The sequence below is a fragment of the Hemitrygon akajei genome, chromosome 10 (genome assembly GCF_048418815.1).
Source record: "Hemitrygon akajei chromosome 10, sHemAka1.3, whole genome shotgun sequence".
NCBI classification, from domain to species: domain Eukaryota; kingdom Metazoa; phylum Chordata; class Chondrichthyes; order Myliobatiformes; family Dasyatidae; genus Hemitrygon; species Hemitrygon akajei.
Window position 1 is genome coordinate 75750757 of NC_133133.1, and position 17483 is coordinate 75768239.

General features: G+C 40.6%; 1 protein-coding gene across 4 annotated transcripts in view; it reads right to left on the reverse strand.

The window, feature by feature from the left end:
- The window catches only part of LOC140734485 (interferon-inducible GTPase 5-like), a 153909-nt gene that overhangs the window by 22746 nt on the left and 113680 nt on the right, over positions 1-17483 (reverse strand). The gene's annotated exons all lie outside the window — the stretch shown is intronic.

A 17483-nucleotide genomic window follows, 5' to 3' on the forward strand; every position in this document is an offset into this window, starting at 1 on the left:
TTGTACTTCTTGTTTCAGACTTCCAATTCCTACATCGTGATCCTTTGTGTCTTCTTACATAGCACAGATACAGGGCTATAAGTGAAATAGTTAAGTCAGAAAGTAAAATTTTGAGTTCTGGTAGTTCATTAATTTCAAGTCAATAAATATATTTTACAAAATGTACACACAAGTTTGCAGACAAGAAGGTTTGAGACAAGGATAAATATGTGTTAGGTTCTATAAGTGCAAACTTTGACATTATCTTCAACATTAAACAAAGATGGTTTACAACAACAAAAGTGACTTGGATTGCAATATGAAAGCTTTTGAGAGGGGTTCTGGTGACGTCATCATCGAGAATGGCAGCTTAAGTCACTAGCTCCTCCGGAAAAACACGTATTAAGCCCTGTTAACTCATCAAATATAGTATTTTTCAAAAAATATTTGAACTGAAAAGAGGGGCAAGAATGGGGGAAAAAAGGGAAATAAAAAAGCGACACTGCAGAGCCTGCAGCCGAGAGGAGTGCAGCGAGCGGCTCTCCTACCCAACCGGGTGCTGGCGAGGTGGATGCTGTGCCTCATTCAGGTGAAGCGGAGAATATGATCGAAATTCTGAAAGAGATAAGGGAGTTTCAGAAAGATATAAAGCAGCAGCTACATGATATTAAGTAAGAGCTCGCCAACGTCAATCAAAAAATAGCTGTGGCAGAGACTCGAATTGAGAACGTAGAAGATCGCGTTCAAAACGTTGAACGAATACTGAGTAAGACAGGAAGGCCCTCTTCATTGCTGCTGCTGCTGTGAGGTCCGGGTCTCTGCTGAGAAGAACAGGCCCCAGCCCTCGGGGTCGCGTTGGCGGGGCCGTCTTAATACGCTCGGCAGAGGATGGTGCTCGGAGAAGCTGTGCTGGAGGGGATGGTCGGAGGCTCAGAGGTTCATCAGACTCGGAGTCCGCTGCGGTCAGGTCACTTTCAGTGTGTGCTGCGTTTGCGAGGCTAGGTTCGACAGAGCTTTCATTGTGTGCTGCGTCTCCGAGGCTGAGTCGGGCGGCGCTGTGGAAGTCCACAGCGGGGGTATTCCCTTCTGCCGCCGGCGTGGGATGACGAGTCTATCCGGACCCTGAGGACTTGTGGAAACTGTGTGGTGGTTTCTTTCGAACTTATAGTCTTTTAACATCTTTGGACTATTTTTACCGTGCCCATGATCTGCTTTTTATCAAATTATGGTATTGTTTGCACTGTTGTAACTATGTGGTTTTGTGCAGGTCTTGTAGCTTTAGCTTTTGGTCTTGTTTTGTCTGGTGGATGTGGAGCTCCTTTCCGGGGAACGCGCTAAGATGGTAGCGCGATATTAATATGCAGCAGCCTCTCCAGACTCTGGATTGGGGATTGCCAAATGTTATGTGGATTTTCTAGTGTAGTCTGTTCTGTCATATGCTTTTGTGATATCATTCTGGAGGAATGTTGTTTCATTTCTTAACTGCATTGCACTTGTGGTTTTTAAATGACAATAAACTCAATCTGAATCTGAAATCACCAAGAAGGTAAACTGCTTGACCTGAAGGGAAGATCATGGCGGAAAAATATCAGAATATACAACGTTCCCGAATGAGCGGAGGGATCGTCTATGACGGAGTTTGTCGGAAAGTTGCTGCAGGACTCGCTGGAGCCTCTGTCGACTATGGAGCTGGAAATCGAGAGAACGCACCGTGCGCTAATCCTGAAGTCTACCCAAGGTAGGCAATGCTCAATAATAATTAAATTCCTTCGGTACAGCACCAAGGCAGAGATTCTACAAAGGGCCTGGGGTAAGAAGAGAGTGTTTTTAGAGGATAAATTAATATATTTCAACCAAGATTACCCCCCACCCGTGGTCCTGCAGAAACGTAAAGAATATTCTGAAGTAAAGCGAGTACTAAAGCAAAAAAGGATTCGATTTCAAACTCCGTACCCTGCTAAACTTCGAGTGTTTTATGACAACGGACGCAGTGGTACCAGACAGTGGAAAAGGCGACTACAGACATGAAGGCCAGAGGGTTGCCCATCAGTGTGATCAAACCGTGGGAAAGCCTGGCAGAGGAATTGTCCTGCTCCGCATAGGAAATAGTGCAAAAATGGAGAAGGCAAGAGACGGGAGGAGGCCGAGAGACATATATCAGGAAGAGACCAGGAGTTTTCCAAAGACAGTCCTCACCCCCTCCAGAAGAGCCATAAGGTTTGGCTAACTTTAAAAATGTTGAGAAGCTAAACGGAAGCAAAAGCAGACGGTGACATAACTATCTCGAGAAATACTTATTATAATGTGGATTTTATATTACTTAGTTGTTATTTTTATTCCTCACTTACTCCTTCTTCACCACCAAAATGAGAATATATATATATATATATATATATATATACACATATATGTGTATGTATGTAATGTATATGTATGTATGTGTATATATATATGCGTGTGTGTGTGTGTGTATATATATATATATATGTGTGTATATATAGGAGGAGTACATAGGGAAATCTTTTCTGTGTATTGGATTTGTTCACTGACTTTTATGAATACTGCATTGGGAGCCCTCAACTCACAAGTAGGAGGGGTTATCCCCCACAGCTAGACATTTCCTCTAGCTCAATGCAGGGTCATCTACTAGAGACCTCAGCCTTGGAATCACACGTTTGTTGCCATTTTTGTTATTATTTGCGTTTCTTGGTTCTTATTTGTTCAGGGCGTAGATCGATCAAGTTTTATTCTGCTAATTTCAATGATACATTGACAGATAAATACAGATGGCTAAGGACAATGTAAAATTCATTTCCTTTAATGTTAATAGGCTATTAAATCAAATCAAACATAATAGAATTTTATCCAAAATGAAAAAAGAACAAACCCATGTACAGATGTAGTATATTTACAGGAAACTCATTTAAGTGACAATGAGCATAGAAAACTGAAGAGAATGGTCTTCACTAATTTGTTTTTCTCCTCATATAAATCATGACATAGGAGAGGAGTTGCTATTCTTATCTCAAGTAAGTTATATTTTGAAAAAGTATTCGAAATGGGAGATAAAGAGGGCAGATATATTCTGGTAAGGGGGAATATAGATGGAAATTCAGTTACTCTGTTGAATATATACACACCCCTGGGAAGTGATATTGGTTTCTTTCAGAAAATGACTGATTGACTGATATTATGGTAGTGGAAACAGAAGGTCTCCTGATATGTGGGTGGGGGGGGGACTTAAATTTACAATTACAACCAAACTTGGACTCTTCCAATAGAAAAACCTAGTAAACAAAATTTTTACATAAGAAAGTTAATACACTTTTTGAGGATGTTGGTTTAATTGATATATGGAGGGACCTTTTCACCAACAGAAGGGATTACACTCATTATTCTGCTCCCCATTCTGTGTATGTAAGAATAGACTATTTCATAACATTTGGAAAAGACAAAGACAAAGTAAACACCTGTGGAATTGGGACAATAGATGTAAGTGACCACATACCTATATACTTACCTGTTGATTTTGATCTACAACAAAGAATACTATTTGGAAACTAAATTGAAGTCTACTCAATTATCCATACTTTAAGGAACAAATTAAATTGGTCTCTACTTAGAATTTAATGATAATGGAAAGGTTTCACCTCCTATTTTATGGGATACTCTGAAGGCTGTCTTAAGAGGGAAAACTATAGTGATATCTTCACATAAGAAAAAAATAAGGAATAAAACATTAGAGGAATTACAAAATAGGCTGAAGGAACTAGAGACAAAACACAAATTGAATTTGGCACAGGATTCCTTATAGGAAATTAAAAGAATCAGGAATGAAATTAATAGTTTGGCTATGCAAGAAATCAGGAAAAATTTAATGTTTCTGAAACAGAGACATTATGAAAGTGGATCAAAATCTATGAAAATACTGGTGTGGAAACTGAAAAAAAAACAGAGCAGAAAATACAATTCATAGAATTAGGGACCCAAGAACAAAAATTATAAAAAAAAATAAGCTAAGTGAAATTCAAGAAGCTTTTGAAGTGTTTTACAAAACGCTAAATTCCAAAGTTCCAGGGGGAAGCATAACCCAAATTGCACCTTCTTGAATTCTCTAGAGTTACCCACTTTAAGCGAAGAACAAAATAGAAGGATGACTGCTGACATAACTGAAGTTGAATTAAAAGCTGCAATTAGTAGGCTTAAATTAAGCAAGTCACCAGGATCAGATGGGTATATGGCAGAGTGGTACAAAGAATTTAAAAATGAGTTTTTTCCTGTTTTACTCCCCACACTGAACTGGGCTCTAAAAAGGCACAAATGCCACCCAGTTGGAAGAAAGCGATAATTTCAGTTATACCGAAAGAAGACAAGGATAAAATGGAATGCGGGTCATTTAGATGAATATCTGTTCTTAATGTAGATTATAGATTATTTACCTCCATCATGGCCAAACGATTAGAGGAGTTTCTACCCATACTGATACATAACGATCAGACAGGTTTTATACGACGACGCCAGACACAAGACAATATACGGACACTTCTCATTATGGATCATATACAAAAAAATAAAATTGAAGCAATAGTGATAAGCGTGGATGCTGAAAAGGCATTTGATTCGGTTAATTGGAATTTTCTTTACAGAGTTTTACATAGATTTGGTTTCCAAGACACAATTATTAAAACTATACAGACACTATATGACAATCCTACTGCTAGGATTAAAATCAATGGATATTTATCAAATACTCTTTCCCTAGAAAGGGGCACGAGACAGGGTTGTGCACGGTCACCACTACTCTTCGCGTTATATCTGGAACCGTTAGCTCGATACATCAGACAAAATGAAGATATCAGGTGAATTACTATTAAAGGGACAGAGCATAAATTGGCTTGTTATGCAGATGACATTTTGATCTATCTAGGGCAGCCAACATACTCTTTACCTAAATTGATGCAATCCTTTGAACAATATGGTCAATTATCAGGATACAAGATCAACATAGATAAAACCCAATTACTTTCATATTACTATAGTCCACCAAGAGAAATTGAAAGTAGATATCCCTGGGCATGGCACACAGAGTCTTTCAACTATTTGGGCATCATTATGCCAAAAGATTTGGCAAAATTATCAGAATGTAATTATCAGCCTTTATATAAAAAATTAAGGAAGATATGGCAAGATGGAACCTGATTCCTTTTTTCAGTCTCAGTTCAAGGATTGAGTTAATTAAAATGAATATACTGCCCAAACTGTTATATCTCTTTCAGACCCTACCAATAGAGATTAATCAAAATCAATTCAATGAATGGAACAAGATGTTATCAAGGTATATTTGGCAGGGTAAAAGGCCTAGAGCTTCTCTCAAAACTTTGCAATTAGCAAAGGAAAAGGGGGGATGGGGACTACCTTCTCTTAGAGATTATTATTTTGCAGCACAGTTGAGAGCTGTGATATGTTGGTGCAACCCATCATATGACGCTCAATGGAAAAACATTGAGGAGCGGGTACTTCCCATCCCTATACAAGCAATTTTGGCTGAAACCAACTTACAAAGGTGCATAAATACGATTGATAACTCATGGGTGAAATTGACTCTTAAAATATGGAAAACTACTATAAAAGAATATAACCTAGAGGGAGATACTGAAATTCTTAAATGGTGTGCATATGACTCTGATTTTTACACCAAATAATTTGGATGCTAGATTTAAGGACTGGACAGCTAAAGGAATAACAGTTCTTTGCAACATAATGAAAGAAGGAACACTGTTCAGTTTTGAAATGCCTAAAGAGAAACACTTATTAGAAAAACAAGATTTTTATTGATATTTACAGATGCGACAATATGTTAATAAGACACTTAAAAATGTAACCAAGGCAAGTACATGCTTGATAGAGCTATTTAGAAAAGCATAAAATTCAGATAATGGTAGTAGAATCATTTCAAGCATGTATAAGGGGTTGTTAAATCTTAAAACACATTCGACTTTATACATTAAAACAAAATGGGAGAAGGAAGGATGGATAATTATATCTGAGGAAGAATGGACAATAATATGGAGGTATCAATGGAAGTGTACCAGTTCACAGAAATGGAGGGAGTTTGGATGGAAAAACTTGATAAGATATTTTATTACACCCTCTCAGAAATCCCATTATGATAGTAACCTCCTTGTTTGCTGGAGAAATTGTGGAAATCAAAATGCAAATCATTATCATTTTTTGGGACTGCCCTGTTATCAAAAAACTATTGGAGGGGGATACACAAGACATTTTTACATGTGAAATACCCTTAGAGAGTAAGACCGTATTTTTTGGATATATACCTCAAGAATGGTTGAAAAGAGATAAATATTTAATGAATATACTGTGGTGGTTGGTAAAAAGACTCTTACTAGGAAATGGTTATCACAGGAGAGCCCAACTTTAAATGCATGGATCAAAATTACAATAGACATTTACAAAATGGAGAAGATAACAGCATCTGTTAATCATAAGCTGGAACAATTTGATTCATACTGGGAAAAATGGTTTAACTACATTAATGCCTCATGGGCCTGATTTTATTCTCACAAATCAATGAATATGTTGTAAAAAAAAATCACTCCCTCCTTGTGCATAGATTTTTCCTTTTGCTTGTTTTTTTCTTTTCGCTCTTTTCTATAAGTGTATGCCTCAGATAAACACTTTGTGGAGATTTATGATGTATATGATTATATGATATATATGTACAATGTCTGAAATACATCTTATGGAAATGCTTGTTTGATGATGAAGTTCAATTAAAAAAATTACCAAAAAAAGCAAGCTTTTGAAAGTTGCTTCCTTCCTGTGCAGGTGCTTATCTGCACAATGCTGAAACTTCTAATAAACAGTTCCAGCAGTGCACAATATTTTGGTTTGCAAACAAATGTTGGAGAACTTTGTGTCAAGCTTCACTGAGGCTGCCTCTGGCCTGATACATTTTCTCATAATCTTTCCTTCCACAAGTCTAGTAGTGCCTCATAGCAATATTTGCAGTGCTGATGAAAAATATTCACCCCACTTGGAAGTTTTCATGTTTAATTATTTAACAACATTGAATCACAGTGGATTGAATTTGGCTTTTTGACACTGATCAGCAGAGACTCTTCTGTGTCAAAGACATGAAAACTTCCGGGGGCGGGGGCGGATGAATACTTTTTATAGACACTGTATATCCGCTCTGTAAGAGAAATAAAAGCTTACTACACATGAATTAAAAATAGGGGAGGGTAACAGTTCACTCCTGTTTGTTTACTGCAGAGCATGTGAACAATCTTATAAAGTCATTGGGAAAAAAGTTTATATATTCCCCCTTCTTAAATAAAGTTGTAATTACAGGCCTGTAAGTCAGTGAAAGACTTTTAACAAGCTCCCATATGGGGTACTGGCCAAAATTTTAGATCTTAAAGGATCCTGGACATGTTGGTACATTAGATCCATAGACGCTTAGAAAAATAGAGGGCTATGGGTAAAGCCTAGGTAGTTCTAAGGTAAGGACATGTTTGGCACAGCTTTGTTGGCTGAAGGGACTGCATTGTGCTGTAGGTTTTCTATGTTTCTATGTTTTTACACTGCCTGGCCACCTGAGTACCTCCAGCATTTTCTGTATGTTGCTTTAGATTTTCAGTATCTGTAGATTTTCTTGTGTTTACATTAGATTCTATATAGGCTTGGTTATACCAATCATACAGGTGATGATGGAGTGTTGATTTTGTGACTAATGATCTCCAAAACACCTTCCACAGGAACAAGATTGTGCTAGACCTGCTAAAAGTCTACAATGCTATGCTTTTTATCAAATAATATGTCAGAATATGCAAAGACGATCATTATTTCCCTCATCTACAAGTAGAAGATGGAGAGAGAGGATATTGGAAACTGATTTTCATTAATATTATCAAATTTGTTTTACACAATCCTTTGCAACCTCATCACCTTTTGGATGAATTTTATTTTTTGACAGGGTGGTCAATTTCAATAACACAGGAAAGGACCTGGCAAATTAAACTGGAAGAAGCTGACTGCAGGTAGTTCTACATCTGAGTAAATGGTGACATTCAAAGCCATTGAGAGAAAAGTAAAACTGAAGTTGGAAAGGATATGTTAACTGGAATGAGGTATTAACTTGCCTTTGTAAGCTTGTAAGCCTGATGCAGTGCTGCCCAGGCTCTGCTGGACACACAAGCTGTTTTGTTCTGACAGATTTTAAGTCTTTATTGCACCACAAGTGAAGTGCCAGCCGACAGGAGGTGAATAAATCATTACCTTCTTGAACCACTGCAGTCCTTAAAGCGTAGGCATAGCCACATGCTGTGAGGAAGGGCATTCCAGTATATTGACCTAGTCCAGTCTTTATCCGTACAGCATTCCAGCAAGAGCCATTTCACAGTTACCTCAACTTCTGTTACTTAATTATCCAGTGTGCTTGTTTATGCATTTTCAATTTATCTGTCTGTCCATTCTCAGATCACCTTATCTGCTTGTTGAACTTTTCCAGAAGATGCAATAGATTTGTCATGCTAGCAAAAACTTTGAAAACTTCTATAGATGCCCAGTGGAGGGAATCCTAACTGGTTGTATCATTGCTGGGTGTGGAAAAGTCTACAGCAGTGTTTCCCAATCTTCTTTGGCCCAATGCCTCCTTAAAGCACCTTAATACTTGCAAACACCACTCTTAGGCAGAATACAGTATACTTTCCAGCGCCCTCATAGTATGAAAACTTGTCTACCATATACTAACACCAGAAAAATGATTGTGCTTTAAATTTTTATTTGTCTTGAAACCTAGCTTACGCAGTACCATTGCACTGTACAACAGCTTCGACATCAATGTATTCTTGAGCTTGATGATTTTATAGCAAGAGTTGAAATATTTGGTTCAATTTATGAGAGCAAAAGCCTAAAGTCCCCACATGTAACAATGTCCAAGCAATTTCTGTTTTTTTGTGAATATGTAGTTCACTGCACTGAAGCCTGTTTCAACAAGGGGAAATGCAACGTACAGCAGTTTGGCTTTTCTCCAAATACCTGGAAACCTTCTATAACAGTATAGCCACATACAACAAAAGCAGATATTTTTGAAAAGGCATTTTTGCTTCTTCATCATTTGGGATTTCGATTTTTTTTCTTGCAAGCTCTCTTTCTGTTCTTCCACCTTGCAAAGAAATGGGTTGATTACCCAGTCTGGCATTTCCAGATAATTCAAATCCTTGAATCAATTCAGAAAATCCTTCTTTTGGTGACTGTAGGTGTAAGCGGTACTCTTGCAAATCACCATCTGTGAAAGAGAGTGCCACACTTTCCAGACAGGGAAACTCTGAGAATATTCTTCTCCCAATGATTTGCTTATGTATTTCCAATATTCTGATAAGAGCGGACACTGCAATTTCTGGCAGGATTGAATTGAAATTGTCACCTGCGGGTTCATTTTGTCATACAGGTTGGCTAGATATGCCACATCTCCATGTAGAAGTTCAATCTTGTTTCCCAAGTTCTTGTCGACTTTGAGCAAAATTCAACCAGTGTCAAAAAGATCAAAGAAACTGTTTAAGCAGCAGCATTTTGACAACCAAAACACTTTATTGTGAAGAAGCAATCATTCAACTCGTCATCGTTATACTGGCAAAAGTGGCTGAATATTCTTCTGTTTAATGGATGAACTTTAATTTTGCCGGTAGCAGATATTACTAGAGTTATGCTTGAAAAAAGTTGCTGGCTGAGGTTTTTCACTGCAAGATGTTGTCCAAGAAGTACACAATGGATTGCAAACAGACTTGGAATTCATTTTTTCACAAATGCCGCTAAACCAACATGGCAACATGTCAAACATTGTGCTCCGTCTGCTGCACAAGAAATCATGTTCCTAATTGGAATACTCTTATCTGCAATATCCATTTCTCCTTGTCCTAGATTGATTCTCCATTGATATTTGCTTTTAACATTTTACAAAAGAGAATCTTTTCATAAACTTTTCAATTTTTATTAAACCAGACATATACTATTAGCAATGTCTTATTCTCTCGTACAGTCGATTCATACAGTTGTATCCCAAATTCTGTTGGTTTTGCTTTGTAGCTCTGTTTTCACTCATTCCGTCAGTACAACGAGCTCCAGAGTTATTACTTGGAGGAATTGATTTTAAAATACATATCTTTATTTTGAGAACAGGAGTGAGCATTTCTGATACAGCAGGAGTTATTAATCTTTCACCAATTGAATGAGATTTTCCACACTTTGCTATCATTTTGGAAATGTTATTACAAGAAATGAGATGAATATAAAGGTCATTATTAGTATTTTTGACAAATGGCTCGAGCGTGCAACATTTTACAAATGCTTCTTTCTTCTTCTGGAAATGAGTAATACCATGTAGCCTTTCAGGGTATATCTTAAGGAAGTGTTCTTGCAAACTTGATGGTTTCATGGTTTCATTAGACAGTACTGTATTACACATCAGAAGCATGGAAAGTAGAAGTATTCATTAAGTACCTCTTGTATTTCCTCCAGTTCCATACACATTTTCCCACTGTCACACTTGATAGGTCCTATTCTTTCACGTCTTATCCTCTTGCTCTTCACATATTCGTAGAATGTTTTGTGGTTTTTCTTAATCCTGCCCACCAAGGCCTTCTCATGGCCCCTTCTGCCTCTCCTAATTTCCTTCTTAAGCTCCTTCCTGGTAGCATTATCTTCTAGATCTCTAACATTACCTAGCTCTCTGAACCTTTCGTAAGCTTTTCTTTTCTTCTTGACTAGATTTACTGCAGCCTTTGTACGCCACGGTTCCTGTACCCTAAAATACCTTCCCTTGAATGACGCCCGAAGATTTCAATTTCCTAACGCCACATTTAGAACACGAAACTGCCTCTGGTGGGAATCACTGCTCTACAGAAAGAGGTAGAAACAACCCAGTCCATCACATGCCAACTCCTCACCAGCATTGAGAATACTAACATGGAGTGCTGCCACAGGAAGCAGCCTCAATCAGCAAGGACCCCGCAATCCAGACGACTCCCTCCTCTCACGACTACCATCGGATAAGAGGAGCAGGAGTCAGAGGTCCCACAGAATCAGATTCAGAAACAGTTATTACCATAAAGCCACCAGGTTCCTATAATAACATGGATAACTTCTCTCACCACCAACTCTGAACTGATTGTTTAGTTTCACTTTCAAGGACCCTAGAACGTAAGTTCATGGTATTATTTTGTACATACACAACTTCTCTTCCTTTGCACATATTTTTGTCCATCTTTGTGTATGTACAGAATATGTTTCCACATGTTCAATTGTATGTCTTTATTTTCCTGTAAATTACTCTGAAACTTATCTCAGGAAGTGCAGTATATGGTAATGCAGTATACGATACTAAGTTTTACTTTGACTTTGTTGTGCCTTCTGGAACAGTGGCCTGTCAGGAAGTGGCCTGCTCGAGGGAAGTGCCTGGTGTGAAAAGTGCCAATCTTTGGCTCGATAGTCTTTGGCGAGGAGGCTGAGGGAGGAGACTATGCCAGGCACAATTGGAGAGGGTGAAGACATGACTGCTAAGCTGATTCAGTGTGCTATGTGCATGATGTGGGAGGTCAGGGACACTGATGGTGCCCCCGACTGCTATAGCTGTGGAAAGTGTGTCCAGATTCAGCTTCTGAAGGAGCATGTTGCAGTACTGAAGAAAGAACTGGATGACCTCAGGTTTATCCACGAAAACGAGAGTTTTCTGGGCAGGACCTACAGTGAGGTTGTTACACTGAGGATACCGGAAGAGAGAAAGGGGGCGATGATGAGGAAGGAAAGGATGCTTGAAGTACAGGAGACCCCAGGGAATGTACCTCTCATAAACAGGTTCACCCTCTTGGAAGCTGTCAGGACAGAAGATACTGCCAGTCTGAGAGGCGGATTGGTCTGTGAGCCGAAAATTGGTGCAGAAGCAGAGCCGAGGAGTCAGACATCAGGAAGAGTTGTGGTAGTAGGGGACTCCATAGTGAAAAGTACAGAAAGGGGTTTCTGCGGCAACAGGCGAGATTTAAGGACGGTGTGTTGCCTCCCTGGTGCTAGGATCCAGGACATCATGGACCGATTGCAGGGAATACTCAAGGGTGAAGATGAACAGCCGGAAGTGGTATTGCATGTCGGCACAAATGACATCGGGAAGAAGAGGAAGGACATTTTGCAGCGGGACTTCAGAGAACTCGGAAGAAGGCTGAAAAGCAGGACTTCCAGGGTGGTTATCTCTGATTTGCTTCCAGTTCCTCGTGCTGGAGAGGGCAGGAACAGGGAGATAATGGATCTGAATGTGTGGCGGAGGAACTGGTGCAGGAAGCAAGGATTTACATTCTTGGACCGCTGGGATCTGTTTTGGGGCAGGGATGAATTGTACTAAAGGGACGGGTTGCACCTTAATAGGCGGGGGACCAGCATTCTGGCAGACAGGTTTGCCACTGCAACACGGATGTGTTTAAACTAAGTAGTGGGGGGAAGGGGATGAACTGGAAATATAAGGATGGAGTTAAAGGGAAAGTGAAAATAAGAAAAGTTAAAAAGGACAACAGAATCAATGGAGTAGAAAGCTCAAGAAGAGATCATACAGTATGGCCAAGTGAAATAGGAATTGATATGAAAGGAGAGGGGTGTAATGAATTAAAAGTATTATATATGAATGCACGAAGTATAAGGACTAAAGTAGATGAGCTTGAGGCTCAGTTGAAAATTGGCAAGTACGATATTGTGGGAATAACAGAGACATGGCTTCAAGCAGACAGGGCCTGGGAAATGAATGTTCAAGGATATACATCTTATCGAAAGGACAGACTGACTGGCAGAGGGGGTGGGGTGGCTCTGTTGGTGAGGAATGATATTCAGTCCCTTGTGACGGGGGACATAGAATCAGGGGATGTAGAGTCAGTACTGAGAAATTCTAAGGGTAGAAAGAACCTAATGGGAGTTATCTACAGGCCCCCAAACAGCAGTCTGGTTGTAGGGTGTAAGTTGAATGAAGAGTTAAAATTGGCATGTCACAAAGGTAATGATACAGTTGTCATGGGGGATTTCAACATGCAGTTAGACTGGGAGAAGCAGGTTGGTACTGGACCCCAAGAAAGGGAGTTTGTGGAGTGCCTCCGAGATGGATTCTTAGAACAGCTTGTACTGGAGCCTACCAGGGAGAAGGTAATTCTAGATTTAGTGTTGTGCAATGTACCAGATTTGATCAGGGACCTGGAGGTAAAGGAACCATTAGGAGGTAGTGACCATAATATGATATGTTTTAACCTACAATCTGAGAAGGAGAAGGGAAAATCGGATGTGTCAGTATTACAGTTAAACAAAGGGAACTATGGAGCTATGAGGGAGGAGCTGGCCAAAGTTCAATGGAACAATACCCTAGCAGGGAAGACAGTGGAACAACAATGGCAGATATTTCTGGGAATAATGCAGAAGGTGCAGGATTGGTTCATTCCAAAGAGGAAGAAAGATCCTAAGTGGAGTAAAGGGCGGCAGTGGCTGACAAAGGAAGTAAAGGGCAGTATAAAAATAAAAGAGAAGAAGTATACATAGCAAAGATGAGTGGGAAACCAGAGGACTGGGAAGCGTTTAAAGAGCAACAGAAGATAACAAAAAAGGCAATACGCCAAGAAAAAATGAGGTACGAAGGTAAACTAGCCAAGAATATAAAGGGGGATAGTAAAAGCTTCTTTAGGTATGTGAATAGCAAAAAAATAGTTAAGACCAAAATTGGGCCATTGAAGACAGAAACGGGTGAATTTATTATGGGGATCAAGGAAATGGCAGATGAGTTGAACAAGTACTTTGGATCTGTCTTCACTTACAAAAACACAACCAATCTCCCAGATGTAATAGTGGCCAAAGGAACAAGGGTAAAGGATGAACTGAAGGAAATTTATATTAGGCAAGAAACGGTGTTGGATAGACTGTTGAGTCTGAAGGCTGATAAGTCCCCGGGACCTGATGGTCTGCATCCCAGGGTACTTAAAGAGGTGGCTCTAGAAATCGTGGACACATTGGTAATCATTTTCCAATGTTCTATAGATTCAGGAACAGTTCCTGCTGACTAGAGGGTGGCTAATGTTGTCCCACTTTTCAAGAAAGGAGGGAGAGAGAAAACAGGGAATTATAGACCGGTTAGCCTGACGTCAGTGGTGGGAAAGATGCTGGAGTCAATTATAAAAGATGAAATTACGACACATTTGGATAGCAGTAGAAGGATCAGTCCGAGTCAACGTGGATTTATGAAGGGAAAATCAACCTTACTAATCTTCTGGAGTTTTTTGAGGATGTAACTATGAAAATGGACAAGGGAGAGCCAGTGGATGTAGTGTACCTGGACTTCCAGAAAGCTTTTGATAAAGTCCCACATAGGAGATTAGTGGGCAAAATTAGGGCACATGGTATCGGGGGCAGAGTACTGACGTGGATTGAACATTGGCTGGCTGACAGAAAACAAAGAGTAGCGATTAACAGGTCCCTTTCGGAATGGCAGGCTCTGACAAGTGGGGTACCACAAGGCTCGGTGCTGGGACAACAGCCGTTTACAATATACATTAATGATTTAGATGAAGGGATTAAAAGTAACATTAGCAAATTTGCTGATGACACAAAGCTGAGTGGCAGTGTGAAATGTCAGGAAGATGTTATGAGAATGCAGGGTGACTTGGACAGGTTGGGTGAGTGGGCAAATATATGGCAGATGCAGTTTAATGTGGATAAATGTGAGGTTATCCACTTTGGTGACAAGAACAGGAAGGCAGATTACTATCTAAATGAATCAAGTTAGGAAAAGGGGAAGTACAACGAGATCTAGTTGTTCTTGTACATCAGTCAATGAAAGCAAGCATGCAGGTAGAGCAGGCAGTGAAGAAAGCTAATGGCATGCTGGCTTTTATAACAAGAGGAATTGAGTATAGGAGTAAAGAGGTCCTTCTGCAGCTGTACAGGGCCCTGGTGAGACCCCACCTGGAGTATTGTGTGCAGTTTTGGTCTCCAAATTTGAGGAAGGACATTCTTGCTATTGAGGGAGTGCAGTGTAGGTTCACAAGGTTAATTCCCGGAATGGCGGGACTGTCATATGTTGAAAGATTGGAGCGACTAGGCTTGTATACACTGGAATTTAGAAGGATAAGAGGGGATCTGATTGAGACATATAAGATTATTAAAGGATTGGACACACTGGAGGCAGGAAGCATGTTCACGCTGATGGGTGAGTCCAGAACTAGAGGCCACAGTTTAAGAATAAGGGGTAGGCCATTTAGAACAGAGATGCGGAAAAACTTTTTCACCCAGAGAGTGGTGAATATGTGGAATGCTCTGCCCCAGAAGGCAGTGGAGGCCAAGTCTCTGGATGCATTCAACAAAGAGTTAGATAGAGCTCTTATAGATCGCGGGGTCAAGGGATATGGGGAGAGGGCAGGAACGGGGTACTGATTGTTTATGATCAGCCATGATCACAGTGAATGGCGGTGCTGGCTAGAAGGGCCAAATGGCCTACTCCTGCACCTACTGTCTATTGTCTATTGTTCACAGGATATTTTCTCACGTTAGCACTGACCGGGAGTCGATACCTGACCACCCGAGCCCATGCTTCAGCGTTATGCAGTTCCCAGCATTTCTCTCTCTGGAGCAGAGTGTCCTCCCATAATTGCCGGCACACTTCAATAGGTTCAATAGGTTCGACAGCACAATCTCATCCTCACCGCAGAACTCCACACCAGGCTTGTCTTTATACTCGTCCTCCCTCTTACTTCCCTCACTGGAAAATAGCCACTCACAGGAGACCTTGCCCACGCCCGGGATTACGGCTGCACAGGTGGAAGGTCAACTGAGGAAGATCTGTACCAGCAAGGCGGCTGGACCGGATGGAGTATCCCCACGATTACTGAGGGCCTGTGCGATTGAGCTGGGAGAACCCCTACAGCGCATCTTCAACATGAGCCTGGAGCAGAGAAGAGTACCCAGACAGTGGAAAACATCCTGTATTGTCCCGGTACCGAAGAAACCACAACCAAAGGAGTTGAATGACTTCAGACCTGTTGCCTTGACGTCGCACGTGATGAAGACCATGGAGTGGCTGATAATACAGAATCTGAGGCCACAAACCAGGCACGCCCGGGATCCTCTTCAGTTTGCGTATAAGGAGAAGGTGGGAGTGGAGGATGCTATCACGTATTTGCTGCACAAATCACTCTCTCACCTAGATGGGGTCAGTTGTGCTGTGAGGATTACATTCCTTGACTTCTCTAGTGCCTTTAACACCATCCAGCCCAGGATCTTAAGGCACAAACTAACGGAGATGGGAGTAGACTCTCACATGGTGGATTGGATAGTGGACTACTTGACAGATAGACCTCAGTATGTGCGGTTGGGAGACTGTAGGTCTGACACGGTGGTCAGCAGCACAGGAGCGCCTCAGGGAACCGTACTCTCTCCGGTCCTGTTCACCCTGTACACATCAGACTTCCAATATAACTCGGAGTCCTGCCATGTGCAGAAGTTTGCTGATGACACGGCCATAGTAGGGTGTGTCAGGAATGGACAGGAGGAAGAGTATAGGAAACTGATACAGGACTTTGTGATATGGTGCAACTCAAACTACCTGCGTCTCAATATCACCAAGACCAAGGAGATGGTGGTGGACTTTAGGAGATCTAGGCCTCATATGGAGCCAGTGATCATTAATGGAGAATGTGTGGAGCAGGTTAAGACCTACAAGTATCTGGGAGTGCAGTTAGACAAGAAGCTAGACTGGACTGCCAACACAGATGCCTTGTGCAGGAAGGCACAGAGTCGACTGTACTTCCTTAGAAGGTTGGCGTCATTCAATGTTTGTAGTGAGATGCTGAAGATGTTCTATAGGTCAGTTGTGGAGAGTGCCCTCTTCTTTGTGGTGGTGTGTTGGGGAGGCAGCATTAAGAAGAGGGACACCTCACATCTTAATAAGCTGGTAAGGAAGGCGGGCTCTGTCGTGGGCAAAGAACTGGAGAGTATAACATCGGTAGCAGAGCGAAGGGCGCTGAGTAGGCTACGGTCAATCATGAAAAACCCTGAACATCCTCTGCATAGCACCATCCAGAGACAGAGAAGCAGTTTCAGCAACAGGTTGCTGTCGATGCAATGCTCCTCAGACAGGATGAAGAGATCAATACTCCCCAATGCCATTCGGCTTTACAATTCAACCGCCAGGAGTAAGATATGTTAAAGTGCCGGGGTTAGGACTGAGCTTAAGTTACCATTCAATGTATTAAGAACTTTTTAAAAGCTATTTATTAATGCTTTTTGAGAGGGTGACTTTAGATGCATATCATATTTTTACTGAGTTAGGTATTGTATGTAATTAGTTTTGCTACAATAAGTGTATGGAACATTGGAAAAAATGTTGAATTTCCCCATGGGGATGAATAAATTATCTATCTATCTATCTATCTATCTATTTATCTATCTATCTATCTATCACTTGGCATCTC